Source organism: Furipterus horrens, unplaced genomic scaffold (genome assembly GCF_987537825.1).
Source record: "Furipterus horrens unplaced genomic scaffold, mFurHor1.1.pri manual_scaffold_2, whole genome shotgun sequence".
NCBI classification, from domain to species: Eukaryota; Metazoa; Chordata; class Mammalia; order Chiroptera; family Furipteridae; genus Furipterus; species Furipterus horrens.
In genome coordinates, this window is record NW_028327172.1 from 113,500,277 (window position 1) to 113,522,377 (window position 22,101).

Sequence of the window (22,101 nt, forward strand, 5' to 3'; positions counted from 1 at the left end):
TTTTTAAAAATATGCTTCTTGGCTGAGTTGTGCCCATAATAGTGACTCACGTGCACTGTTATTTATCATGTTTCTTTTTTTTTAATGCACGTGCCTACCTCTGCAAATATTTTCTCCCCTGGCTCTTGGTCTGTTCATTTTTCTTGTCCTTGATGAGCATATGCATAGAAGGCCATAGGCGATTTCATATATGGATAAGAATAAAATGAATTATCTTAATTTTGTATTTACAGATTTTTAAGTCATACTTCAAGAATACTCATAATATGTGTAGGCTAGTGTTCATCCTTGTCTTTAAAGTACTTATAGAGAAAAGTACTGTCAACATAAACATAAGTGCAATTATCTATGCCATGCAATGGCAGGCCTGCCCTTAACATTTGCAAGATCTAGGAGAATAGAAATGGAGGCTCAAATTTCATGTCTAAATATATAACCTTATATTAAATGTGAAATAACATAGTTAAATGTACTCAATCTATTACTTTTAAAAGGGTGCTTCTCAAAATGACCTGCAAAGGCATAGTTTAGTGACTAAATGGAGCTGCGAAGTGTGCCCTCTTCTCCTTCCCAGCCCAGCCTGCACTACCCGGCCCAGTGCCCTGGCCTGAATTTCTGGAACTGTCTGAAGTCTCCACAAACAACCTCCTTTGGCCAACACTTGTGCCTACAGGTACCCACAACAGTGGTGCAATCCATCCGAGAGAGGACCAGGCAGGCCAGAGACACAGACTGGGAGCCATTTGGGCAGAGCATTTCAGAGTGCAGGAACCAGGACCGTGGCCTGGGAAGTGATGCGTGGGCCTAGTGCACACACCCCAAAAGGGCGAGGATGCCTCATATCACGCAAACAGATGCAGCTGGAAGGAAACTGCAGTGTGACCCCTTCAAGTCATGGCATCAGAGGAAGGGATTCTATTTGCCTTCATCCAAGGCTGGAACTGCAGCACACAGATGCAGAAAACATTTGAAGGTAACACATTCTACTTATCCTTGTTCAATTCCATGAATTTCCTTATGATTTCACTTCTTTTGGGACAAATGGCTTTCAATGTTTCCCCTAAGCATTTTCCAAGGTGGATTAAGACCTACCCTCTAATCACTTTTCACATAATTTTTGTTCATTTATTTTCCTATTATAATGGCATTTTTTCTTTTTTTTTTAAAAAAGGAGCCATGTTGCCAGGGTAATCAGATTGGAGAATTAGTATTGCAATCTTTACAGAAAACTTAACTGTTCCTAGTAAATTTTTACTGTATTAGCTCCAATTAATTTTGTGTGACTAGTTTATAGTTTCTGCCTTTTTCTCTCTGGGCTCTATGTCCTCTCTCTCTCTCTCTCTCTCTCTTTCTCTCTCTCTCTCTCTCTCTCTCTCTCTCTCTCTCTCTCTCTCTCTCTCTCTCTCTCTTTCTCATGTGGTTTTCCTATCAATTTTCTCTTTAACTTGCTCTTTTTGTACTGACTATTTAATATGGACAAGTCCCCTTCATTTAATAGGTTTCCTCCTCTGTTCATTACTGCAAATGGCAGCACTGGCAAAATTGAAATTTACTGAGACAAACTTGTTTTACTGGTAGCGTTTCCAACAGGCCTTGGAGTAGAACACCTGTAGCAACCTAGGCTTAGATGATTTCTCTGTCATCACTACTACCCCACAGGATAGGACTGGGCTGCCCAGAGTGAGCAGAAGGAACAGAACAGAAAGCCAACACAAATTTCCTTTCAGAGCTATTTGCCACTTCTACTTAACGTTTTCTGTTCCTTCTTCTATAATGAAACTTCTATTTCAATGTAATTTCATTGAAAGGAAGAGCCAATTTAGCCACCATACCAATCACTAAAGTTGGAAGTGGAATCAACAAGGCCTTAACTCCTCGTCGTCGGCAGCCGTCCGTCTCGAGAGACGATGGTGTAGCTTCTTAAGAGTCTATCTGCACCGCCGAGAATGGCTGTGCAGTCCGACTCGGGAGTGACACGGTATCTGTCTCCTCCCGTGTTGAATCGACATCTTGCGATGACGCTGGAGTGTCCTCTCCAGTGAAGCTGAAGCTACAGAGCCTGGGCAGGGTGATATGGAGGGTCTGCTGTTGCCCATGCAGCAGACCCCCCCTCTCTTCGCAGCTGAAGGGCCCAAGGGAAAGACGGAGTCAATACAGCTTGGCTTCAGGTGCGCCGCAGGAGTTGCCGGTGTTGACTACAACGTCAAACCGCCTTAGGGACTCCGGCTCCGGATTTTCTGTCGGGGTTTACTCCCTTAGCCTTTCCCCTGAAGAGGTATGCCGCAAGGCAGCGGAGGTTTTTTGGAGTCAGAGTTTTCCTTCTCTGATGTGCCCTGACTGGAAGATCGAACCAGCGACACTTAGCTCGCAGGCCAACGCTCAATCCACTGAGCCAAACCAGCCAGGGACAAGGCCTTAACTAATCTATGTCAAACAAGCAGGCCAAAGATAAAGCAATTTTGCATTCATTGAGTGGTTTTTCATTTTAGAGATTTGTTTAGCAATATTTTAGTTGAAGCTCTGAATCACACCAGTTAGTTTTGAATGAAAAATACACATGCTTTGTCCTTGGCCAGGTAGCTCAGTTGATTTTGAGTGTCCTCCCCATATGCCAAGGTTGTTGATTAAATCCTTGGTCAGGATACATACAATAAGCAACCAATAAATACATAAATAAGTGGAACAATAAATCCTCTCTCTCTCTCTCTCTCTCTCTCTCTCTCTCTCTCTCTCTCTCTCTCTCTCTCTCTCTCTCCCTTCCTCTCTCTTCCTCTCTCTCTAAAATAAAAACACACACCCACTCTTTCAGGCATTTTGTAAGGCTATTTTCTCTTAGAATTGAAAATTAGCTAGGAAATACATCCTAGTGCTCTACCAGGATGTGTTTTCTAACAGTCCTGAGTAATATACAAGTACACGTTCATGAACCTGCAGTGGTTAAATTGAAAACAGGTGCCTTTTTCAAAGCAGCTCATAACCTAATGCATTTCAAAAAGGATCCTGCTTATATCCACCTCATTCTAGGGGAACAATCTCAGGTCTTTTGACTAGTAAACTTTCTTTGACTTGACAAGCGTAACTTTGTTTCTTTGTCACTGAATGTAAAGGAAACAGATGTGGAATTTAGAAATTGAATTGCTTAAGGAAAGATTTGCAAATGGATGATGATGTTAGTACAAAGCAGAAAACACAAAAAGTCAAAAATACTGGAAAAGAGAAGAGAAAGGATTTGAACAGGTATATAGGGAAATAAACAAACACATGGAAAGGAAAGAAATTAAGCTTAGTGATGAAAAGAATATGGTGAACAAGCAATCAAACTAGAGAGACACAATCAAAAGCACGTTTAATATATTAGCAATTGTTCATTTAACTTTGCTCAGTGGGACTGTTTCACTTGTAACTGGATTAAAAATTGAGGCACCCATGACTTTTCTACTCACATTCAGCTAATTCAAGTTGCTGTCATGTTATATCACAAAGCAGTCTTATTTCAGTACAATGAATGCCCAGTCCTGTATTTAAAAAGTCAAAGTTTCCGACTTCAGACAAAATGTCAGTTACTTTTCTTTTCCCAGTAGGCTCTGTCAGGTGAAAAGACTGCATGCCTGCAGTCACCTACAAGTGCTGTCAAGCTGCCTGCTTTCTGGGCTTGGCTGAGATAGAAAGCCCACTCTCCTGGGGACAGGGGGCTCTTTTGGTGTATCTGGTGATTTTCCTCAATACCTACCCCCATCACCAAGAGACTAAGTTTTGAGTGATGAACCTTTTTCTATTATGTCTCGTATTGGTCTGAGATAGATCAGAGAAGCAAAACTGCTAAGGGAGACACAGAATAAGAGTTGTATGATAGGGATCATACAATTATAGGAGCTGATAGAGCAGTCTGTTGTCCTGAATCTGGTGATGAACCTAGAGTCACTATAGGTCAGCTAGCCTGGTAGTCAAAAAAGAAATTCAAACATGAATAAGAACAGAGACAACCTGGACTTTGCAAGGACAAACAGGGACCTTCAGAACAAACTATAAACCGAGTCAGCCTCATTACCTCCAACTTTGTTGCTATTAATATTCCTGAAGGAAAAAAGATGGCACTCCATGCCCTGGAGTTGCACACGCACACTTGGCCAAGGACTCAGTAGCTGGAAGAGAAGATCTAGAATGCCCTGGAGGAGTTATGGGTCCGGGTAGAGCATTATGCCAGCATGGTGAGCCAGCGAAGCTGCAACTACCGGTGCAAACCACTTGGGCCCAGCACCCACCTCCAGAGCTTAAAGGCTAAGCTTTATTTCTGCCTTCCAAATGCCTTGCCAATTTTCCACATGGCCAGCGTAGCCTGAAGCCATAAAGGTAAGGAAATTCTAGGAAACGTGCTTCCAGTGTAACTAAGGTGAGACAGTGTAGGGCCATCACAAAACTCACGAATTCAAATTCTTCTGATGCATACAGGAGTCTCAGAAAATTTTGTCTTGTCTCTGCAGAGGCTTGTTCAGACTCCAAAGGACAAACTTATTAGACAAGATCTTAAACAATCTCTCTCTCTCTCTCACCCTTCCCCTGCCCCCTCCACAAATCAAGTCCATGGGAAACATACATCAACATACCCTGAAAGGGTTTAACAACTCAGTGATCTCTCCTTCATGTCTACATCAAGGAACAGATGTTAAACTCTCTGAAAGATCTATTTCACTAAAGTTTTTCTCTTTAAGCTTGAGGGAAATGCAGACGTTCCTGCTACTGGGGATGGGGATGTGGACTCAGAGCCCAGCCAGATGTCTCTAGATCAATTCTTTTTCTCCAAATCTTCATCACTAAATACCCTCACTGTGTGTAAGAGTTTTCAGAATCATGTAACCATTTTGTAATATTTCACTTGTAAATTATATCTGTTCTAGAACTGAGGCTTGACCTAGCTAGTATTTTATATCTTGGCACTTCAGTGAGAGTGCCCAATTAACTTCTTGTTTTGGGGAGGAAAATTATGCCTAAAGATTTATATTTCCTTACATATTTATATTTCCCAAAACACTTTATTTTATGACTAAAATTGCCACTTATTTAAGTTTTGAAGCAGTAAGGCAGAATGGCTAATGGACAGCCTTCAATTTCTAGTAAGTAATTGAGTATATTCTCCATGATTTATGTTTCAATATTATAATAAAGATGTTAATGATAGTGTTTTAAATATTAACTATCAATCCTCTTAAGACTCAATACCATTGCATGTACCCTATTTTATTTGTACTTTTAAAGCAAATTTTATAGCAGTTCTGAATTCTGCATGCTCCTTTACTGGTAACACCATCCTGCAATTGTCAAATAAAACTAAAGCAAACCCAACTCTGGCTTTAGAATAATAAAAATGGACCACTGTCTCATCAATATTGATGATCTGATAATTAAAACGAAAACTGATATGAAGCACATTCATTTCTCACCCTGTGAAAAAGCTGTGCCTTTAAAAATCTCCAATCTCTGTCTATCTGTTTATAGAATTGATGATGAAAAATGGGCTTGGAGAGACTCACAATCAGAGGAGATGTCAGAGAAGCAGGATGGTTCAACAAGAATGTATCTAGACAGGGAGCATTCAAAAACCACAGGAACCAACAAAGATAGGAGGGGAACTTTCTCTTTTTTCATTGTTATAATAATATATAAAATGTCAATATGAGAGAACATTTGAAAACTGCGCAAAGAAAAGCGGTATGATCACCCGTTTATCTAAACATGAGAGGTCAGTCTCAAAACATAAGTAGCAACTTAGCTTTTCCTTTTTTTGGTAGACCAGAAAAAGTCCTAGGATCAGCAGACCAAAAAAAAATTTGGTATTTTTCTCCCTTTGGGAATATTTTAAACAATAAATTCTGGAACTTTCATTTTAATGTGTAATTTTGGAATCTCCTTAGGAAATTTTAAAATAATTCAGTTATTTTTCATAACATGCGATAAAGTAAATTAATTAACTAATAGAGAAGTTAAGTTGTTTGCCCAAGATCACAACTTTATTAAATGCTCTGTCCATTCATCCATCCTTTTTTCCCCCCATTGTATTGTCATTCTATAGCATACCACTGACTTTCCAGTGTATCCTGGCACCTGCAAGGTGTCCCTTAACCTTTTAAGGACTAACAGACAAGTCTGTTCACTCCAGTATGTTCTCATATCTGGATTTTTGTGATATTCACACTCAGTTACAGATCACTCTTAATCCTCGCAGAGAAAAAGAGACAGTCTCCACACTTGCAAGCGCATGCACAAAACCCTTTGAATCAATGTCAAAGATTCCTGGAATTCTTCAAAGACTGTCGTCCATGAGCCATGGGCCTCATGTTAGATCATTGTAGAAAAATCTTTCTTTTAGATGGCTTATAATGGCCATTTTCCTGCTTAATGATGTTGACTTCTGAAAGTTGGTTGAAATAGTGTTATCTTTGATCAAGTTTCCTATTGGTCTGCAAGATAGTTGGTGAGGCCTATTTAAAGGGAAAGAGGCAAACTATCTACATGAAGTTTAGGAATTTATTAGTTACTGATACTTAATTTACTCACACCATCCTTCTTTCTCAATTTCACAGATGATTGACATTCAGCTAGATTGATCAAGATAGAAATAAAATTTTTATTTTAAAGAGATTACCACTTTTTATAATTATAGTCTAGATAACCAATAAATTGAACCTCAATTTTGAGAGTCATCACACCATTCATGTAAGATGTACTAAGTCTTTAAAAATGATTAAATGTTTTTTGAGGATTTCTTAAAAATAGTGAGCAAAGCAAAAATGCTCCTGGGTGGAGAATATTTATGCCAGTTTTACCCCAAAGTGAATATTTTACCCTTGAAATAGAAATATTCAAAAATAAGTGTCTGTATTGGAACTGCTGAGAAATCCTTTACTACAGAGTTGTTACTGGGTACTACTGTAATTTCGCACATATTTCTTTGTTAAAAAAAATTGAAAATGGCAATAATAATACTGAAATTATCCCTTCCCTTTCTTTTTTATTTTTTAACCTCTTGGGAGAAAAATAATTAGGGAAAGTTAGTGTCACTAAGTAGAAGATTGGAAAGTTGCCTGCCTTTCTCTTTTTTGATATTTTCCACAATTGGCTTGATCATGTTTACCTGATATCCTCACATTTCCCTGCTGAATGGCTGTGGATACTTTGAAGCCAAGACAGACAATGTTTTCTAACAACATTCGCACTCTCTTTTAAAGAGGCCAGTCTTTACAACATGTAATTGTAACTCCAATATGGCCATGACTGTAGTTTCCCAGAATTCAAAAGCACTAGCCTTACACAATAGATGTAAGCAGGAGCAAGAATGTTCTGGGGGGCAAACGCTCCATGTTAGCTAAACAAACACAGAGTCAGAGGTTAGCGATTCATGCCATGAATAAGAAACCTGCCCCTAAAAGGTTGATCACATTTTGAACTCCTTTATGCTTTCAGAAGTCAGGGCTTTAGAAATATGGCTGCCATGTTTTGATGCCCTTTACTCCCAAATCCAGCAGAATAATGGTCTCTAACTGTTGCACTGAAATAAAGTGCTTTTTCTAAGATGAAGCTCTTTGCAAACACAGTCTGGGATGAGAGCTGTAGAGAAATAACAAGCAGCAGAGCTGATTTTCCTGAGCTGTCTTTATGGACTGAGCCATAAATTTATAACGATGTGAAGGCTTCAGAGATTTCCTAGTTGCTCTCATAAGAAATAGACATCATTCTATTTTCTGACAGTCCCGGTAGTAGAAGTAGGCACATTTTCCCCATAGTCACCAGGCTATGAATCTGAGTAACTAATCTACTGATAATTAGATGTGATGCCTCAAATTAGAAACCAATATTACATGTGTGAATTAATGGCATTTCATTATGTATTACTGTCTTCATTAATAAACTGTGACTAGATTAAGATTTGCAGCTCTGAGGTAACTCAGGAGAGTTCTGTTCGAGTCCACTTCCAATCAAAATAGTATGTAATGATGAATGTAGGAACCAAAATACACTGAATCAATCTTACAGGCAAAACATCTAGAGCCTCCCAATGTGTGTGAGTCCAATTCCTCTCCTGCTATTGGCATCGCATTACAGAATGAAAAGCAAATGGGGATTTAGAATCCTCAGTGACTCTTAATCTATGTAGCAAGTCATATTTATGGAATTTAATTTAGATTGCTCACAAATTGACCCAGCTCATTGAGGAGAAGAAACTAGATCAGAACTGATGAACCCCAAATCACTAAAATCTAAGCTTTGTCTAGCAAGTGATAAAACAGAATGACTCAAGAGCAAGAGCTGAATTTAATAGGGATCCCTGTGATTCTCCTCTCATTTACAACCTCCCAATTCACTGGCTTGTTACAGCTGAATAGGCAGCATTCACACTGTCCATAAAAAGCTGCTTTCTCTACCTTTTCCTGCTTCTCAAATCATGAAAAGAAATGCTGCAGCACTAGCATTAGAGTTGCATTAGAGGAGCACAGAGGACAATTTAGGTAGCTCAGAATGATGAGCCATCAGAGAAGCCCTCCTTCCCTGCCCTTACCAAGGGTTGGCCTTGGCTTGTCACATTGCAGCAAAGGTTCCATTTTGTGTGTGTGTGTGTGAACCACATATCACTAGTTTGCCACTGCTAAGGGCTGCGTCTTATGTTTAAGTAAGGTTGAGAAAGCAATTCATTTTTCAGAGTTGGAAGTTTGCCTTGCCCAAACAGATTTTCCTATTTTTTACTTCAAACACACTTAAACACATGCAGGAGTCTCTCACATTTAATACAAGATATGTTTTTCTGTATACATATTTAAGTAATATAATGTAAAACAATGCATTTTACCATATTCTAAATCTCTGTATTATTCTTTTATTTTTTCTTTCAAAATTATCCCTCTGCCATTCTACCTGATTATTTTACCTCTCTATTCTTGCTACATATAATAATAGTTTCAAATACTGTGCTTTGTGCTCGAACACACATTATGATTCCAGGTGTTGACCCACTGCCTGATTGTTTAACTGAACTTGAAAATGGGTCTTGTGTCTCATACCTGTAGCTGGCTTAGATAGTATGTTTCTTTCTTTTAGCTTACTCTCACTAGCATTTGTAGTCCTAAATGACGTGAATTCATAGATTTCTCTTCAAAAAACAAATGTAACTTTTGAGAAAGTCAGAGTACACTTAACTTAACTTTGCCAATGCTATTGTAAGCTTTATTTTTTCAGTTAGTCAACTTCACAACCAAAAAGCAATATTCTCTTTCCCTTTTCTCTATCACTAGGAACTATAATTAGTTTCCTCCCATGCATTTCTAAAATGTATTATTACATTGTGATTTCTTTTTGCACCATAATCCCTAAATGCCATGCAGTTTGTCTCTGTAAGAACCTATGTGCTGACATTATGTTAATTGCCGGGAGGTCTCTCATCTTCCATGCAGTTCTATTTACTTCAGTTAGAATCACCTTCACAAAGCATCAGTTCCTCTTTTAGGGGCTCACATATCCTTGCAATTGCCTCTCAGCTTAAACTATAGTTCAGGGTTCCTCTTGTGAGTGTTAATTACCAGGTTTAACAAAATGAGAACAGAGGAGGAGAATTAAATTTGTCTATTCTGTGCTATGTATTTTATATGGATCCTCTCATTTTAGACTCAGGGAAAACTTGAGAAGAAAGGAGCATTAGTTATTTTACACAAGTGAAGAAAATAAGACTTATTCATACCAAGAAATTTGCCTGAGTTCCTAAAGCTGATGAAACTTTAGGCGCTTTTTACTTTCTTGTTAAAAGTAGGGTGGGGAGAGCAAGAATGCCCTTTGTCACCGTCAAGAAACAAAGATACTATACTTCAGGCTAAATGGCAAGATAACAATGATATTATTATCTCATTAATTCACAGATGTATCACCTCTAAATACTTTTTTCATCAATATTTTTACAGGTTATGTATGAGTGCTTGAGATATAAAAGAAAATTACAGAAGAAAATAGAAAGAGACACTGCCCAAAATAACCCATTTTCCAGAGAATACATGTTAACATTTAATTACATAAATATTCATGATAAAAATCATTGAAATTGCAAACTGCACGCAGTCTACTGATGATCTTAATTTCTGCAAGTATATTTTTCAATTTGAATTAAAGTATACATTGCATGGAGTGTAAATGGTTCCTTTTAAGTACTTATTAGGGTAAGGTATAATAACTATGAAAAAAATAAATAACTCAAAAATTCTGGGAAAAGATCATTCTGAGAAATGAGGAGAAAAATCTGTGACACATGATAAGGTAGTTTTATCACAGAATTACATGTTTGTCTTAGCCCCCTATCCCCCCCCCAAAAAAAAGATTAAAGGAAAACATTACTTGCTGCTATATTCAAATATCTTATGTATAGCTGAGAGGGCAATAAACTTTCTATCGATGTAAATATATAACTTGCATAAGAGTCCAAATATTATATATTCTTTTTCATGCAAGCTATAATGTTATGGTGGAGAGAGACCCATACAACATATAGAGATAATAAAATCCTGAGACTTGGAGATTAAAATTACACTTACTAAATGGGCTTTGGTTCTATCACTTGTAGATAAATTTGTTTTGTATTAAGATAGGTAGGTGTGAATAGATTTGTCATGTACTAAGAGCAATGTCTGTCCATTACCAGACACTGATTCATTTCCTTGTAGCCACAGCCAGGCTGTCCTTAGGGTCCCTGGGGTGTGCTTGTCAGTGCCGTGCAGTGACTTTGTATGGGCAGTGGAGTGGCTGTGCTAGAGGGTTCCAGTCCAGCAGTGTCAGACGAGTGCTGGGGTTTACTTCTGAGAGTTGCCACTAAGTCGTACCACTCCAGCAATAGCCTGTTTGGTTTGACAAATGCAGTAACTATCAAATGGTCTGCTTTACACAATGTTTCACTAGCCCTTGCTAAGAACAAAGATCTTCTGTTAACTTCAGCTCTTGTGTCTCTACTGTACAGTATGGCTCTGGTGGAGGACACCTGAGGGGAAGCAACAAACCTCCCAACAGTCTTCATGTGATACAAATAGTGTTTGGGGATTGTTTTGGGCCATGAGATAACAAACAGAAAAATATGCAGTTTTTACCTACTACTGTCAAAGGAACTTTTGTTATTAATTTAAGGAAAAAATGATGATGCATATATGTAAAGAGAATTAAATTTTACATAAAAATTTATTTGAAACTGGAAGGAAGCATAAAAGAACCAGAGAAATTAAATAAAAACATTGCATTTTAATTCATTTGGTTAAAGTCTGTTTAGTAGAAAAACAAATAATTATTATGTTAATAAATATTTATTGAGCCCTTATGTGCTATCTAGTTCTAAACACTTGACATGCTTCATCTCATTTATCCTCAAACACCAGAACAAGGTAACTAATATCATTGTCACTATTTTGCTGATGAGTAACTGAGGTTCAGAGAGATTAAGTAACTTGCCTGAGATAATGGTAAATTTCAGAGCTGAGGGTTGACAATGAGATTATAAATAAATTTTAGTAAAGTTAATTATCCATATCAGATCTGTATTGAATGCTAATTTTAATAATGGGAGCTAATAAGTAGCAAGTGCATATTACTTTACATTCATCACCTGGTTCAGTTCTGGTAACAACCCTATGGCATAGAGGTATTTACTTTTATCCCTTGATATTTGAGGAAAGTAAGACTTGGATGAGGTAAGTAATTTCTTTAAATTCACTGAAATACTAGGCATCAAAGTGAGTACTGGGATTCAAACTACCCACTTTAAGAACACATCTATTTCTCTTGTATACTATTATATACAATTTTATGTTGCACAATCTAAGGAGTTATGACATACACAATACATGCACACATACACGCACACACACTCTTAGAAGTTATTTTGTCATTACTCTAAGAATAATTATATGTATAGAAAATAGGAATATAAATATCATAGAAAAAAAGCAAAATCTTTGTGCACATCCTAATAGAGTACTCACCTTTATCCTACTCCAGAAAGAGATTCCAAATTTTATGTTGTAATGAAAAGGACTGGCGCATGTTTAGACCATTGACCCAGGCTGCTTTAAGTTTTTTAGTGTAAAAAATCAAACATCAGAAATAGACTTCTACACAAAATACATTGTTCTGTAATTTGCCTCTGGATACAAACACATTTGGGTTCCACACAGTATAAATATATATCATTTAAATAATTCAGAATAGCTAAGGGGATTGAAATAAATAAAAAGTAAGGTTGTGAGTCTTTTGAAATAGTTACTATAGCCTGACTGTTTTTTTTAAGCCAATATTGCTCATATATATTTCTCCTTTTTCCTATGTCGTGCTAAAGAACTTGTAAAAGTACATAATTTTAATCTCCTATTTATATATACACAGTAATTCTGGCGCATATACCACCACTGGCTCTAAAAACGTGACAGTGCTGCAAATAAAAACATGCTTCATTTATTAAGGTGCAGAATAATGTTCTTCTGCTTGTAACCGATTTCTGGAAATATTATTTTTGATGATTAGTCTCTCAGCTCTCCTCAGAGCTCAGAAAAATGGAAATGTAGATATGAGCTACAAAATATTAATGACATTGTATGGTTTCTATTGGCCTTGGCCACACTACTGGATCAAAGCTTGGGAGTCATAATATGGAATGTTCCAATTCTCTCAGATTATAGGCCTTTCTTCTTGGAAGTCACAAAAAAAAAAAAAAAAAAAAAAAAAAAAAAAAAAAAAAAAAAAAAAAAAAACTGGCATCTCTCTTTGGGACAGTGATTTTAATATTTTTTAAAATATTTTTACATGTAAACAAATGCAGATATGTCATGGGAAAGAGGTAAAATCCCAAAATTATTTTGAAGGAAAAGGTAAGGCAAAGGTTACACATACAGATAGCCCCTTAAGATTCCATGCCTAAATCCCCTTCTTGCCAATATAAGCACACTCTTATTTAGGACTTCTTAAGAGGAAGTATTTTAAAATCTCAGGAGATACCTGGTTGGAATATGAGATAGGAAGAAGTTATCTCAACAATGGTACTGACCTGCATGACAGTCTCTATTTCTTTTTCTAGTAAGCAAGAACTGCATGATTATATTTAGGTCTCTGTCCTTGTGTTTTTAGGATAAAATCAGTCTCCAGCCATGGGTAGTTTTTTGCAATAAACATTGCCCACTCATAACCTAGGGTGTAAGTTCGTATACAAAGATGTCTTATATATCTTGAGATTATGAATATACACTGATGGAATTGGAGCGAATATTTGAATATGGTTTTCATTTAACAAAAAGAGAGACTCTGGCAGTTAGAAGTCTAGGGTTTGGATTTGGTTTGTATAAATGTTTTTTCCCCACCTACTTTTTCTTAAGAGAGATTTTAGATTCAAACAAAATTCTATATTATTAGCTTCTTTTAAAACAGGAAGATCCAGGAATTTGCTCACATTCTTGTATAATAATGATCTGCAGTACCCATATAGTGAGTCACACTTCATATAGCTTACTTGTTTTCCTTTGGCCACAGTCTCCACCACGGCTTATTTTTAAAAAAAATTATCTATTGATTTCAGAGAGAGAAAGGAAAGGAAAAAGGGAGAAATAGTGAAACAGCAATTTGTTGTTATGTGTGTTTATGAATTTATTGGTTGATTCTTGTATGTTTCCTGACAGGGATTGAACTTGCAATCTTGGCATAGCAGATGACACTCTAACCAACTGTGCTACCTGGCCAGGGCATCACTATTCCCTATTATTTATTGCCTTCATCCACATTCATTCATTTATTTTAACTCTCTGCATTTGAGCATCAAGGCAATTAAAACAAGCACATACTAATTCACCATTTTGTCTACTAAGTCATCCATTAGGTAAAGCTTTTTAGTCAAAATGAATGAACTGCTTATGAATGGAAACAGCCTAACTATGATATATGCATTTTACAGTAGCATTGATCCATTGCTCAACAAATGTCAATGTATGTACATTATTTTTAATAAATTGTAAATAATGTCCAGGTCAAAAAAATTAAGGGTTAAAGGAAGAGAGAAATTGCTTAGAGAAATTGAAATTGATTATCTATCTCTCCAAGTGCAAGAACATAAAAACATGTTTGTTAGGGAAAGGAGAAGTTAACAATTTTATTACCTTTGAATGTGTTTCAGTCTTTAATTATGAATGACTACAAGTAAGGTTAGCCATTATCTCTACCCATAGTCTCAAAAATTTTGGTTTACTTAAAAAATTATGCATTATAATGATAATTTGAATTTTTAAAATATTACTTGATATAACAGAAATTGTGGTCAAAATACAAATGTACTTTGCTATTAATAAAGCTATAAGTCTCTTATTTTTCAAAAGAAAGTTCAGAAATATTAATCCTCACTATTGATGACCTAATGATCATTTTAGGAAGTCTAACTCATCCTTTCATAATTTGGTAGAATTAAAGAAAAACAAAAAACAATACAATCATCAAAATTACTTGTGTCTATATTTAAATAGAAGGCATTCTCTTCTGGTCAAGATAGAGGCATAGACAGACACGCTGCATATCCCTCCACAACTAAGAATGAATACAACTACCTCAAAACTAGAAACAACCAGAAGTTCCAGAAAGTCAAACTGCATGGAAGTCCAGCAAACAAAGTCCAGACAGGTAGGAGGGGTGGAGCCAGGGTGGAGAGGATGCTGTGTGGTGGTGGCAGCAGCGGTGGCATCGAAGGCTAGAAGAAAGCGCCGTCACATGTTTTAAAAAGTCAGGAGGGACACCTGAGGAGCATACCCAGCTCCTTACTGGCCCTTGCAGCCCATGGTCCCAGTACCAGGAAAAATCAAGCCTCATAGCCTCTGACTGTGCAGGCCAGGGGGAGTTGGGGAGGAGGCAGAAAATGCTGGTCTCTGTAGAGTCTGCTTGTCATGGTCCAAGAATGTCCACAGACCCATCCACTCTGGGAAAAACAGCCAGGGCAGCAGCTAGAGGGATGCCAGTCCAGTGCGGAAGTGGGAGAGGTGCCTGGAAAAGGGGCAAGTGCTGGGAAGGTGGCATTGTTCCCTCTTGGGCCCCTACCCCACATACAGTGTCACAACGTGGTGAAACAGGTCGCCGTGTACTGATGAATTCCTATGGCTCTGCCCCTTACAATGTAAGAGGAGCAACAGCTCTACCTGAGATGTGGAGGCAAACAAATATAGGAGCCTGTCAGAATGAGGAGACAGAGAAGTATGGCCCAAAAGGGGGAACAGATCAAGGTCCCAGTGGGAGAACAAAGCGATGAGGAGATAGTCAACCTAACAGATGAGGAGATAGACAACCTAACAGATGAAGAATTTAAAACTCTGGTGATAAAGATGCTCACAGGCTTGACAGATATGCTTGAGTATGGCAAATGCATAAGAGAAGAAGTGAAGGCTATGCTAAGTGAAATGAAGAAAAATCCACACAAAACCAATGGTGAAGAGAAGGAAAATGGAGTTCAAATCAATGATCTGGAACATAAGGAAGAAAAAAAACCAATCAACCAGTGCAGAATGAGGAAGAGAGAATTGAAAAAAAATGAGGAAAACTTCCCTAATTTTGCAAAGGAGATGTATATACAGGTCCAGGAAGCACGGAGAGTCTCAGGTGAGCTGGACCCAGAGGGGACCACACCAGGATGCATCATGATTGAGATACCAACGGTGAAAGATAAAGACAGAGTCCTGGGGGCAGCAAGAGAGAGGCGGAGATTGCCTACAAATCGGTGCCTATAGGACTATCAGCTGATTTCTCAGAGGACACTTTGCAGGCAGGAAGGGACTGGCAAGCAGTATTCAATGTGCTGAAAAGCAACCTATAACCAAGCTTACTCTATCCAGCAAAGCTATCATTTAGAATGGAAGGGTAGATAAAATGCTTCCCAAAGTGAAGCTAAAGGAGTTCTTCATCACCAAGCTGTTATTATATAAAATGTCAAAGGCACTTATTTAAAAAAAAGACCAAAACTATAAACAATAAAATGACAACAAACTCACACTATCAACAACTGAATCTAAAAAATAAAAACAAAATTCACTTAAGTAAACTAGAATAACAATAGAATCATAGGTATGGGGATCATTTGGAGGGTTATCAGCTGGGGGGGAGGGGGAGAAATGGGGAATGGTTCAGGGACTAAGAAGCATAATTGGTTGGTACAAAATAGACAGGAGGAAGTTAAGAATAGTGTAGAATAGAGTGAAGCCAAAGAACTTATATGCATGACCCATGGACATCAACTAAGGGGGTGGGATTGCTGGAGGGAATGGGGGTACTGGGTAGAGGGGAGCAAAGGGAAAAAATTGGAACTCTTCTAACAACATAATCAATAAAATATACTTAAAATAAATGAATTAATGAATGAATGAATAAATGAATAAATAGAAGGCATTCTGAAAATCTGTTTTTCCATCATTTGTATTTTTGGAATATTTTCTTTGTAAAAATATTTTAAAATAGGATGTAAAATAAGGATAACAATTTTTTACAGTAATAAATTTTCAATATTTTCAATAGATATTCCAAGAAAGGAAGAAAATAAAATAGTCCTGTATTTTTTATATCGTATTTGTTTCTGGCTGGCTGTTTTATGTACATCATGGATGCTAAAAGCTACATTGACTGGGAAAATAAACACAGCCAAAAAAAAAAAAATCTTTTTAAATCACTGTTTAAAAGATAATCTCAGAGAGAAAAGATGATGAAAGAGTGAGAGACCAGTCTGTACTTTTGCCTAATTGTGAACAAAGCATCTCAATTAACATCTGGTGGGAGTTGAGCCTTGGCGCTGCTGGCAGCAGAGGAGACCATCTCGGAGCGACCTGTCTGGTGAGGATCGCGGAGAAGAAATGGGAGAGATGAGAGTTCTGACTGGCATGCCTCCTAAGGCAGTGGCTGGCAGTGTGCAAAGACTTTTCAGTGGCCCTAGGTTTCCCCTGAGAGGAGTCGGGGATGGAGACCAAGGTTCTGCCCACTGGCAGAGCAAAGAATTGGCCAGGTGGCATCTGGCTCTGAGAGGCAAGGAGTGGCATATATTTATTTTTATTGTTTTTGTGTATGGGGAGGAAAGGCTAGGGGCAGGGTGAGATTCTTGAGGAGTGCATGTGCAGAAGTACACTTCCCCCTCCTCCCCTCCACCCCCTTGCTCCTGGCCAGTGCTCAGGAGTGCCCCAGGTCTGCCCGTTCCAGCTCACCACCGGCCCACCCCCAGCCAGCACGAGGGTGCATGCTCACCCCGCTTGACCTGGGCTATGGCCAAAGGAGGGTGATGTGAACTAGAGGTGCTTTGGAAAAGTTTTAGGCACTGGTTTTGGAGAAAGAGCTGGGGAGAAGCAAATGGGATCCCAGTGCGGACTCATCCCCAGTGCTATGGGAGAAATCTCTTAAGCAGACTACTACCCTCCAAGTGTCATCAGCTGGAGGAAGAAGCTCAACAACTGTCTATAAGACAAGGTGGAAAGTGTGACTCTCAGCTAATTGGAGGGAAGGGCTCACCAAAGAGCAACACAACAACAACCAAAACCAAAATACTACCAGAGAATCTAAATAAAAGGCATAATGGGCATCCCCAAATCAACAAGTTCAAGAGATCAAGGAGCCTGCACCACTGAATCAGACAGGATTCCTATCACAGAAGGTAACACCACAAAGGCAGGAAATAAAAGCAGATCAGTCTAAGAAGCAGAAACAAATAAGAAGAGCCATGTAAAATGGGGAGATGAAGAAACAACACCCTATCAAAAGGAAAGGAGAAATTCCCAGAAGGAGGCATAGATGAAATAGGGGCAAGCAAACTATCAGACATGGAATTCAAAACAATGGTAATGAGGAAGTTCAATGAACTCAGCAAACTCAGAGAAAACTACAACGAACTCCAGGGGAACTACAAAGAACTCCAGGGAAACTACAAGGAACTCCAGGGAAGCTACAAGGAACTTACTGAGAACTACACCAGCATGAAAAAGGACATAGAAACTATCAATAAGAACCAGGAAGAAATGAAGAATACAATTTCTGAACTGAAGAACACAGTAGAAGCAATCAAAAGCAGACCAAATGAAGCAGAGGACTGGATCAGTGTGTTAGTGGACAACGTAGAAAAAAAAAATTCCCAAAATGTGCAACAAAATGAAAAAAGACTAAAAAAGAATGAAGAGGGTTTACAAGAACTGCAGGACAACATGAAACATAATAATATCCATATCATAGGGATACCTGATGGAGAAGAAGAGGAGCAAGGGATAGAAAACCTGATAAAAAAAGTAATGACAGAAAACTTCTTGACCATGAGGAGAGAAAAAGTCTCATGAGTACAGGAAGTACAGAAGGTCCCAATGAAGAGGAACCCAAGGAGGCCCACTCCAAGGCACATCCTAATTAAAATGGCAACATTCAAAGACAAAGAGAGAATCCTAAAAGCAGCAAGAGAAAAACAGCAAATAGCCTTATCGGAGGTCCCTTGTATGTTATCAGCTGATTTCCAACAGAAACCCTACAAGCCAGAAGGGAACGGGAAACATATTTTAGCAATAAAAATCAAAGGTCTATAGCCAAGACTACTCTACCCAGCAAGGCTCTCTTTCAAAATGGAAGGTGAAATAAGGAGTTTCACAGACAAAGGAAGACTAAAATTATATATCTCCACTAGATTAGCATTTCAAGAGATGCTAAAGGGAATACTTTAAGAAGAAAAAGAGAAATGGAGAGGAACACAGATACAAAGGGAAAAAGTGACAATGAATAAATACCTGTCAGTGTTTTAAATGCTCCAATCAAAGGACACAGGGGTAGTGGAATGGATATGAAAAACATAACCCACATATATGCTGTCTACAAGAGACCCACCTCAAAACAAAAGACCTACACAGACTGAAAGTGAAGAGATGGAAAAAAGTATTTCAAGCAAATAGACATGATAAAAAAAAAAAAAAGCTGGGGTAGCAATACTTATATCAGACAAAACAGACTACACAGCAAAGGCCATAGAAAGAGACAAATAAGAACATTTCATAATCCTTAAGGGAAAAAACCATCAAGAAGATATAACCCTGATAATCATATATGCACCCAACATAAGAGAACCCAAATATATAAGGTAAATCTTGGAAGAGTACAAGAAGTATATGACAGAAACAACTCATAGTAGAGGACTTTAACACCCCATTGTCAACACTGGACAGATCATTGAAGCAAAGAAACATGAAGGATATTGAGGCATTGAACAACACTCTAGATTCAAATGGACTTAGTTGATATATATAGGAATTTTCACCCCGAAGAAGCAAAATATCCATTCTATTCAAGTGCACATGGAACATTTCCAAAGATAGACCACACAGTAAGACACAAAATAAGCCTCAGCAAATTCTAGAAAATTGAGATTATATCAAGCATCTTCTCAGATCACAATGTCATGAAACTGGAAATGAACCTCAAGGGAAAATCTCAAACACATTTAAACTCATGGAGAATGAATAACATGCTATTAAATAGTGAATGAGTTAACAATGACATCAACAAAAAAATAATAAAAATTCTGGGAACAGAAGATAATGAACACACAACCCAAAACCCATGGGACACAGCAAAAGCAGACGTGAGAGGAAAGTTTGTAGCAATAAAGGCCTACCTAAAAAGGATAGAGGAATCTCAAATAAGAGATTCTTCAGCTATGAGAATTATAGGAACAACAACAAACAAAGCCCAGAGTGAAGGAAATCTTCAAGATTAGAGCAGAATTAAATGATATAAAAACTAAACAAACAATTCAAAAGATCAATAAACCAGGAGCTGACTCTTTGAAAAGATAAACAACATTGACAAGCCTTTAACCAGGCTTATCAAGAAAAAATGAGAGAGGACCTAAATAAAATCAGAAACGAAAGAGGGGAAATCACAACTGATACCACAGAAATAAAAAAGATTTTTAGAAGTTACTACGAACAACTATATGTCAAGAAACTTGACAACCTAGATGAAATGGACAAATTTCTAGAACCATGTATCTTCCAAAATTAAATCAAGAAAAAGCAGAAAGCCTGAATAGACTGGTAACAACTAGTGAAATTGAAGCAGTAATCAAAAAACTCCTGGCACACAAAAGCCCTGGACCGAATGGCTTCATAGGTGAATTCTACAAAACATTTAGAAAAGAAATAACTCCTATCCTTCTCAAACTATCCCAAAAAATCCAAGAAGAGGGAAGATTCCCGAACTCTTTCTGTGAAGCTGGTATTACACTAATTCCAAAACCAGGAACACCATTGATGAACATAGATGCTAAAATCCTCAACAAAATATTGGCAAACTGGATCCGGCAACATATTAAAAAGATCATACATCACAATCAAGTGGAATTCATCCCAGGGATGCAAGGGTGGTTTAATATTCACAAATCAATAAATGTAATACACCACATAAACAAAATGAAAGACCAAAATCACATGATCATATCAATAGATGCTGAAAAGCATTTGATAAAGTACAACACTCGCTTATGATGAAAACATTCAGCAAAATGGGAATAGAGGGAGCATACCTCAACATAATAAAGGCCATATATGAGAAATCTGAAGCCAATATCATATTCAATGGACAAAAACTAAAAGCATTCCCCATAAGGTGAGAAACAAAACAAGAATCTCCACTCTTTCCACGCCTATTCAATATAGTGTCGGAAGTTCTAACCACAGCAATCAAACAAGAAAAAAATAAAAGGCATCCAAATTGGAAAAGAGGAAGTAAAACAGTTATTATTTGCAGATGACATGATAGTGTACATAGAAAACCCTATAGATGCCATTAAAAAACTACTCAACCTAATAAGTGAATTAGGCAAAATAGCAGGGTACAAAGTCAATATTAAAAAATCAAAGGCATTTCTGTATACCAACAATAAATATCAGAGATAGAAACTAGAAAAAAATTTCATTTACTATAGCAACAAGAAAAATAAAGTACCTAGGAATAAACTTAACCAAGGAGGTAAAAGACGTGTATGTGGAAAACTACGTAACACTGAAGAAGTAAATTAAGGAAGATACAAATAAATGGAAGCATATGCCATGTTTATGGATTGGAAGAATCAACATCATTAAAATATTCATACTACCCAAAGCAATTTATGGATTCAATGCAATCCTTATTAAAATACCAGTGACATATTTCACAGACCTAGAACAAATACTTCAAAAATTCATATGAAACCAGAAAAGACCATGAATATCCACAGCAATGTTGAGGAAGAAGAACACAGCAGGAGGAATCACAATACCTGACATCAAACTATACTACAAGGCCACGGTAATCAAAACAGCCTGGCACTGGCGTAGGAACAGACATATAGATCAATGGAACAGAATAGAGAGCCCAAAAATAAACTGAGGCCTATATGGTCAACTAGTATTTGACAAGGGGGAAGGAACATAAAATGGAGTGAGAAGAGCCTCTTTAACAAATGGTGCTGGGAGAACTGGACAGGGACATGCAAAAAAACAACAACAACAACAACAAATGAATGAAACCCGATCACCAACTTACACCACACACCAGAATAAACTCAAGATGAATAAAAGACTTAAATGTAAGCTGTGACACCATAGAAGTCCTAGAGGAAAACATAGGAAAGAAAATTTCAGATATCCCACATAGCAATATATTTGCTGGTATATCTCCTAAGGCAAGGGAAATAAAGGAAAGAATAAACACATGGGACTACATCAAACTAAAGAGTTTCTGCTCAGCAAAAGAAAACATCAGCAAGATGAAAAGGGAACCAACTATATGGGAAAATATATTTGCCAGTGATACCTCAGACAAGGGATTGATCTCCAAAATATGTAAAGAACTTATACATCTCAACACCAAGAAAACAGACAACCCAATTAAAAAATGGGCAAAGGACCTGAACAAACACTTCTCCAAAGAAGACATACAGAGGGTCATCCATAGGCATATGAAAGAATGCTCGAAATCACTATCCATCAGAGAGATGTAAATTAATACCACATTGAGATACCAATTCTCTCCAGTCAGAATGGCCATCTTCAATAAATCAACAAACAAGTGCTGGCGAGG

General features: G+C 37.6%; 1 pseudogene; it reads left to right on the plus strand.

Annotated features, from left to right (window-relative positions):
• Positions 1-832: 832 nt before the first annotated feature.
• LOC150019304 (eukaryotic translation initiation factor 2 subunit 1 pseudogene) overlaps positions 833-22,101 on the plus strand; it is a 51,056-nt pseudogene continuing 29,787 nt past the window's right edge.